This window comes from Phaethon lepturus, unplaced genomic scaffold (genome assembly GCF_000687285.1).
Source record: "Phaethon lepturus isolate BGI_N335 unplaced genomic scaffold, ASM68728v1 scaffold2450, whole genome shotgun sequence".
Lineage (NCBI taxonomy): Eukaryota > Metazoa > Chordata > Aves > Phaethontiformes > Phaethontidae > Phaethon > Phaethon lepturus.
In genome coordinates this window covers 49,095-56,886 of record NW_010512399.1, presented here as the reverse complement: position 1 = coordinate 56,886, position 7,792 = coordinate 49,095, and positions in this window count along the sequence as shown.

Genomic DNA, 7,792 nt, shown 5'->3' with positions numbered 1-7,792 from the left:
GGTCATAGACAAAAAGAAATGGAAAATAATGTAATTACAGAACCCCCTAAAATTATCTATAATAACATTTTTATATGTAACTGAATAACAATTTTAAGTTAGGATATTTCCTTACCTCCCAAGGGTTAAATACTGAATTTGTTACTGAAAATGCCATATTGAAAAGCTTTTTCCATTCCAGAAAGATTTGGCTTGTGGCCAGGAAGGCCTCCAAGATGCTGGATCTTACATTTGTCATGGTCCCAGTGTCCATCCTGTATGTTGTCCTAGCGTTCTGAAGAAAGCACGTGTTTCAGAGGAGAGGGGGCAGAGAACTTCTTTCCCCCCCCCCCCAAAAAGCAGTGAAGAACTGCTCAAGAAGGAAAGAAACTCAGTGAAACAAAACAGAAGCCAGCTCCCTCAAAAGTTGCTTACCTGATGCTAGAGTAGGGCACGAGAAGCGTAATTTTGTAAACGCTTTATCCTATCTTCTGTTCAAGTAACTTTAGAATAATTTTATTTGTGGGCAGTCCCAGTGACCTTCTGATTCCAATGTCCTGTTTAAGCTTGTTTTACTTTTAGTATGAGGATCTCAAACCAGTAGTCATTTGTTTGGTTTTTGTTTGCTTTTTTTCTTAAACTTTATTTAAAAAAAAAAAAAAAAAAAAGAGTAGCTCAGATGGCTAAACATAGGAATACTGATAGATGCAAAATTACGTGCAGTGAGCAGGGTTTGTGTTCTGTGCTAGTGCTCTGCCTGGCACAGAGAGGCCTTGGCTGGTATCTGTGGGCCATAAGCTTGATGCAAAACAAAAATCACATTAACGACATGACAGGCAAATGGTACGGCTCGAAGTAGAATGCAGGAGTCCTGGCTTCTATTTGTACCTTCCAGTTGGGGTGAAATGGGTACACTGAGCCTTCCCACTGGAGTGAGCGATAGCAGTTATTTTGTCACCGTGAGCTTAGCAACTGAAGACCTGCTTTTATTTCTCAGGCTTTATAGAGCGTCTGATCCAAAGATAACTGCACTCAAAAGTGTCGGAATGTACTGGATGAATCTGTGCAGGCTGTCGCTCAGGCAAACGTGAGGTGGATTGTAGTGCTTTTGAACAGGCACAGATTTGGAGAGGTGCTATGCAGAGTCTCAACAGGCATCTCTGCACCTCTGCTGTAGCGCTCCTGCAGAGCTGCCTCTGCCAGGTTTGGGGTGGTAGCTGTGATTTTGTCACTTATGTCAGAGGGACCAGACTTGGGGTTATTTCACTAAGTTTGTGGCCCAAGTCAGACCCGATCCTGTGACACAAAAACTTGCTGCATTCAATACAACAATGCGTGGTGTTTGTGGGACACGGAGTTATATTTTTACAGTCTACGTGTCGTAAGAGCCACATTTTTTTGAGTAGTCCCCAGTGGAAAAAGGGCTCTTAGTTTTCTTATCTATGTGCCTCTCTGATATTTTACGGCTTGTGGTAAATGGTGTATGCTTGTTTTTATGTTTTCCTTCTAAAATATTTCTGCTTCAGTGGCACTTTAAATGTTTGAAGGGTTTCCCCCCCTCCCTTATTACTCAATTTAATTGGAATTATGGTGCCTATCAAAAAGTATTACTGCAAGGTGACCTGGAAATAATCATTTCCTTTCATCTATACCAAACATTTGTAGATCGTTAAAATGTCACAAATAAAAAAGTCTTATTCACAAAGAAATGGCTTTATATGAGCACAGTAAAATATGAGATTTCATTATATACAAAAAGGCTATGTTTTGTGTTCCTGGTTCACAGAGCAAACCTCCAACACATGTGGAATGCATGGCAGGATGTAGGACCCTCTAAGGGCTCTGTACAGATATGTGAAGGGGAAGGAGGGGGGGGAAGCACTTGTGGGCCTGAGGAAACGACCCCTTTCAGTAACAAATGGAGCATGTGCTCTGGGTCTCTGGGAGGATTTGTGCGGGGATCTCGCTCTCCATGTGCGCGCATTCCTCTGAATCAGACAGGTGTTAAAGTGAAATGGTGCCCAGAGGACGCAGCACCCTCCTATGCTATCAGCAGCCTAACCACATGACGGATCCGAAAGCAGCCAAGCACAACTGCTGAGGGGTTTGCCAAGGGGTTAGATGCCAAATGCTGAGAGAGAGTATCCTTGCCAGCTTGGCACCTTTAGGCCGTGTGGCTGCTGCTGGCATGGAGTTGTCATTGTAATGTGCTGGGGAGAATGGAACCAGAAACTATCTTAATAGTTCCTTGTGAATGAAGTTCTCTTATTGTTGTGAATATAAAATATTAATTACCTTACAAATGTGTTTGGGAGGCTGTGCCTGGCTTTGGCATCTGTCCAGACTTGCAGTGGCGAAATCAGAGGATTGCTTCCTGGCAGCTGAATTTATTTGTGTCCTGTCCCCCCCTGCCCCTAGCATCACACTGGAAATAAGAGGGAACTATTTGAAAATAGTTGATGTCTGGGGAAAGACGTTCATTGGCTTCTGGGATTTGGATCAGTCCCTGAGCTGGTGCCTTAGGAGTGGATTTAAGCAATGCTGTAATCGTTTGGCACCTGTTGCAGTTTTTGGCAGTGGCACAGGACAGCTTTGATTGCACTCTGACTGGAGTAGCAAGCATATGTCCGATGCCTATCCTAGAGAGAATGACTTAGTGCCCCTTTCCTATTGTTTTTCTTCCACTTTCTCTTCTCCTATCCATCCAGCTGCTGCCAGTAGCTATCATTACATGCAGATAAGCACCTATCAGCATCTTCAAAGCAAACAAATCAAGGATGAGGCAAGAGGAGAACAGGAGCTGGGAGAGTTCTGTACTATCAGATTCCAGCTGCTTTTTGCATTTGATTTTGAATTGTTTATCTGGCCTTGAATTTTTAAGAAGTGTTCTAAACTAAGGACTCCAGGCAGAATGATACATGTGTTAGTGTCTGGGATGTAATCAAAAAAGGAGTATCTGGGTTTATAAATACATTAATCAAAATATCCAAGTTATGTATCTTCAGGAAGATAATTCAGTGGACCCATTAAAGGAAGTCTGTGCCTACATGTCTCTATACTGGTTGTACATCTGTAAATGGCTGCCGTCCAGCAAAGCTCTTAAATGCATGCTTAACTCTCAGCACAGCTTGGCTACAGCAATGTTGCTAACTTTGGCATGTGAGCTTTTATGCGTTTGGGGCATTCACATGCCTAGTATTAAGCACATGCTTATGTCCCCTTCTGGATAACTAGATCTTCTTTGTGTCCTGCAGGCCTGTAGCCAAGAGTCCAGTTTCCACGTCAGTTTCCTGCTCCTGTAGAAGGTATTGAAGATGACAGTAGGGTCGCACATCATCTGCAGCTCTGAGGATTTTACCCTTCATTTGAACATCGCTGAAATACAGAAGTACAAGCCCTGAATAATATTATGGAGCCTACCAATCCTGCGTGTACTTTACCTTCCCTGGTGCTTTAGAATCAGTCCAAAGATCCCCAGGTACGTTTTGAACATAGTCTCAAATCTATTAATCAAAATGTGTTGTTTGCTTTTCTGAAGGTGTCTGTCTGTAAGCCACTGCAGTCACCAGAGCAGTTCATTACGCTCTTACGGAGAGACCCATTCTTACAGATTGGATGAACAGGTTTACTAGACATAATAGGATTGCCCATAAAGGCCCCGGTTGTTTTAAATCACTACTTTAAATATATTACATGTAAAGTCTGTGTAGGATTTAGTGTTGTTTCTTGAAAATGACTCCTCAAGTAACCCACGCAAAATTGTGGCAGAGGCAGAGAGGATAGTGGGAAAATGGCATGCTCAGATATCACACTTAAAATCCACATTGCTGCGTTGCAGTTGTATGTGTTTGTACTGATGGATAGTCTGAGAGTCATGTGTGTTAAAATTCATCATCGTGTTTGCTGCCTTGTGCAAAGTCAGGCTTGAGAGCTGGGTGATTAGATTTGAAGAGGAAGTCCTCAGGTCCTTATGGTGGTTCTTGGAATTACAACTCCACTTCGGTATCTACAAAGACAATATAAGATCTTAGGCTTCCTATCTACATACAGATATCAAACAAGATAAACATCAGTAAAAGCAGCTCAGCTGCTAAAGCTCTTAAGGGATAACTAAGGAGAATTTGATTAAATATAATGTAATAGTTACAGCTCAGAGATCTCATTAAGTACCGATGTCAACATACCGTTTTTTTAAAAGAAAAAAAGGAAAAATTCCATCAGTAACAAACAACTGTATTCATAAGTAAAGTCCAAGCAAACAAACTTGGCAAAATATTCTGGTGTGTACAGGTCAGAGTCCACTCGGATATTTTCCGGACTACCATCTGCATCAGAAAGTTGCTGGACAAATAACTCTGATTCTCTCCAGTAGCTTCTTGGTATGCCTGAGGTGGGGTTCTGAAAGAGGAGTAGCTGGCAGGTTGTTGTGTTTTGTTTTTACCTTCACCAAAGCATGTTTGTATTACAGGGTTCATAGTGCATTGCTGCTCTTTGGAACCTGTACTCATTTAATATAAGAAAGTTAATTTCTTGGAGACCATAAAAAATCCAGATGGGGAGAAAATATCCTGTTGTGAGAAAGTTCTTATCTGCTCCATTGAAATAATTGAAAATGGCTTTCTAAACAGTCCGAAGAAGTTTGCTTAAGGGCTAAGACCTAAATTTCTTTAAAAAAAAAAGAAGAGAGAGAGAGGCAGAAAATGCATGTTTGAGAAATACTTTAAAATATCTTTGTCCAGCTTTTTGCCCCCGGAGAAGGAAGTGAGAAATTTAGAAAGCAGCACATGTGACAGATGCTGCTCAAGATGCTTAACACATTACTTAAAGATGCTCTGTAACCATCATGTTGTGAGTAATAAAAGAATGTGAATGGGATGGAAGAAGAACAGCCCAGATTTACTGTAACCACATCTGTAGCCTCACCACTCTCACATGATGTAAAGAGGTCAACAAATTCCTGCCAGTTCCTGGAGTATTCTTAAATATATCTCTGCAGTGCAAGGCAACATCAGATTAGGGAGCCCCTCAGGTTACCTCCGAGTGAGCTGGCATGTCTGTAGTAGATTACCACACAGGGATACTAGCTTCGGTGCCAGAAACAGTAAAGCTCTGTTATTGCCATACATAGTTAATTAGCTCGGGTGTCACACCGAGCAAACACAGCTATATTGCTTCTGGTTCTGCAGCTAAGTTAATTGAGGCTGGCTTGGGGATCTTTGCCCCAATGTGCGGTGCAGACATACCCAGGAATGCACTCCTATTGTTGACTGAATACTGTATTTTCTCATAAATGTGGCAGGAGTATAATTGCAGGGTGGAAAAAGAAGGCCAATATACATTCACTTCACTTTAGAAACTAAATTAAACCTTTGACTTAACTCACTTCTATACCAGCTCCCTGCAGGCATTTCTACAGGCTTCATTAGAGCCAACCTAGAGGCCATGGAAAAGGTCTTACAAAAGACTAGCCAGGAAGCCAGTCACAGACCCAGATCCTGCTGCTACAGAATACAATCTGCCTCTTGGCACCTCGGGCTTGCAGCTGCCAGGCACTCTCCTTATGTGGTCACTGGTGTTGGCTCAGAGGCTGGAGCAGATAGACGAGGAGGGCTAAGGGGGAACACATTCATCACTGCCAGCAATGAGCGGAGGCAGTGCCAAGTCACTATGTAACTAGGCACATGTGCCAATTTGCTCAGTAATTGGATTGCTATTTGAAAAATTAAAGTGGTGTCTAGAAAATTCTAACCTCTGCATTTATGAAGTATGAAGTTTGTAGCTGAGAGGCTGAATAGGAAGAATGGAGGTGATCAAATATAGGTGTTTAAGGAGGGCAAATGTAGGAAGTAATTTGATAACTTTCAAAAGTGTTACACCAGCCTCAGAGGCAGCCACTCTCTATCAGAGAGACAAAGAGCAAGACACAGTGCAGTGGAAAGCTGTAACATTATGGACAAGCTGTAACCCATTGCTTAGGAAGGAAAACTAGTGTAGGCTTGTCAGCTGAAAGCTATTTGTATAAAGAAAACATATAATTAGAGGGAAAGGCTTGATATACTTGCTGCAATTATTTCTTTTTTTTTTCCCCTAAAGAGAAAAAACTGTTTATGAGCATTATATCTTTTTAGGTTTTTTTTCCGAGCCTGCAAATTTGTTGCTTCTGTCTACTGTATACATTGCTTTCAAAAACACTTGGTGAACAATTCCTATGTGCTAATATTAAGCATAAATCATACTGCATTATCCAGCTACAGAAAAAATTTCTTATTCAGAAGTATGCCTCTGTCACAAGCCCCTTTTGCTCTCCCTGAAGTCAAATTCAGACCTTGCTTTGACTTCTGTAGAAGCCTAATTATATCAAAAAATATAGCTACCTAAATAGCCCTTCAGGCATTTCATTATTCTTTGCAGTTGAGCTCACTGGCCACCCTTATTCAGCTAAAAACTTTGAGCAGATGGATACGATGGATTATAAATTGTTCCTAAGGTAATATTTGTAGTTTGAAGTATAATCCAGTTGCTAGTAGATGCATAAAAGTAGTGCCTGTGTTCTTCATCACTCTTGAGAGGAAATTCAAGCTGGAAGCTCTGTATTTAAAAAAATAAAAACTAAAAATCTATGGACTCATACTGAGGAAGAACTATTTGGAACCTCCGTGAAATGTCTGATTATTTCTCATGCACTCAGTCCTGGTAGAATGAGGTTAACACATGTCAAAGCAGAGGCTAAGGAAATTTTGGGTTACATTTCTGCCCCTAGATGGAGTATTCTGCACGCTGGTATTTTTTTATATTTTGGGAGAATGGAGCTGTGTTAGAAGCCTTGAAATGCCTCTTGTTCTGAATTCCCTTTACAGTGTATCAAGTGCTGCCCATTGGGACTAGACTAACTGGGTCCCAGAGACCATTTAGAAGAGAGAAATCAAAATAGGTTTTGTTTGTATAATTGATTGGATATTATAAAGGGCCCTGCAATTTCTTAGTGTCTGTTATTTGTTGGTTACTAATAGATATATATGAAAAAAAGCAGGAAGCCTATACTTTACAAAATGTCACTGATTACTATGAAACATCTGATATTTGCAGCTTGCAGGGCTGAATGTTTCTGTGATTTTCATGGTATTCCCTTCTCTTAGTATAGTGTGAATGCTATGGTAACCTTAACCAGTTGTAAAACATTTTAATAGTGACCACTGTAATACAGTGGTTGTGTGCAAACAGCATGCAGTATTGCTTCAGAGGGGCTCATAACATTTTGGTTTTGTCACAATTGGAGTAAAAAGTTGCCAGATTTCAGAAACTGAATCCTAAACTCGCCAAACAGGGAGCTGAAAGTAAGTTCTCCTGTTCTCCAGCTTCTGTCTTTGATCATCTCTGGAGTTTCATTGATACGTTCCCACCCAGCACTCACAAGCTTAGCGAACCATGGCTCCAGAAAGCACGGAGCCGCTTGGGAAAAGCATTTGGCTACAGACACTGTATTTGGAGGGAGGGGTGGTGGGTGTCAGATTGGAAGCCAGCTTTTGAAAAACGTAGATTGTTTTGTATGTGTGAGAATTCAGCTGTAGGCTCTTAGCTCAGGTATGTTCACATGTGGGCTTCTGGTTTAGCCCGCTGTAACAGGAGGGACCAGCTGCAAAGTTTGTTCCTGGACTGGGAGCTGAATTCCTGCAGAATCCGGGATTTTGGTTTGGACTTTTTTAGATATGATGTAAATGCCAGCAGCTTCCTAACAACTGTTCTTGAAGCTCAGAGCAGAATTTAGAGCAGACCCTTGTGAGTTCGGGAATTGCACAAGATATCCCTTCTCAGA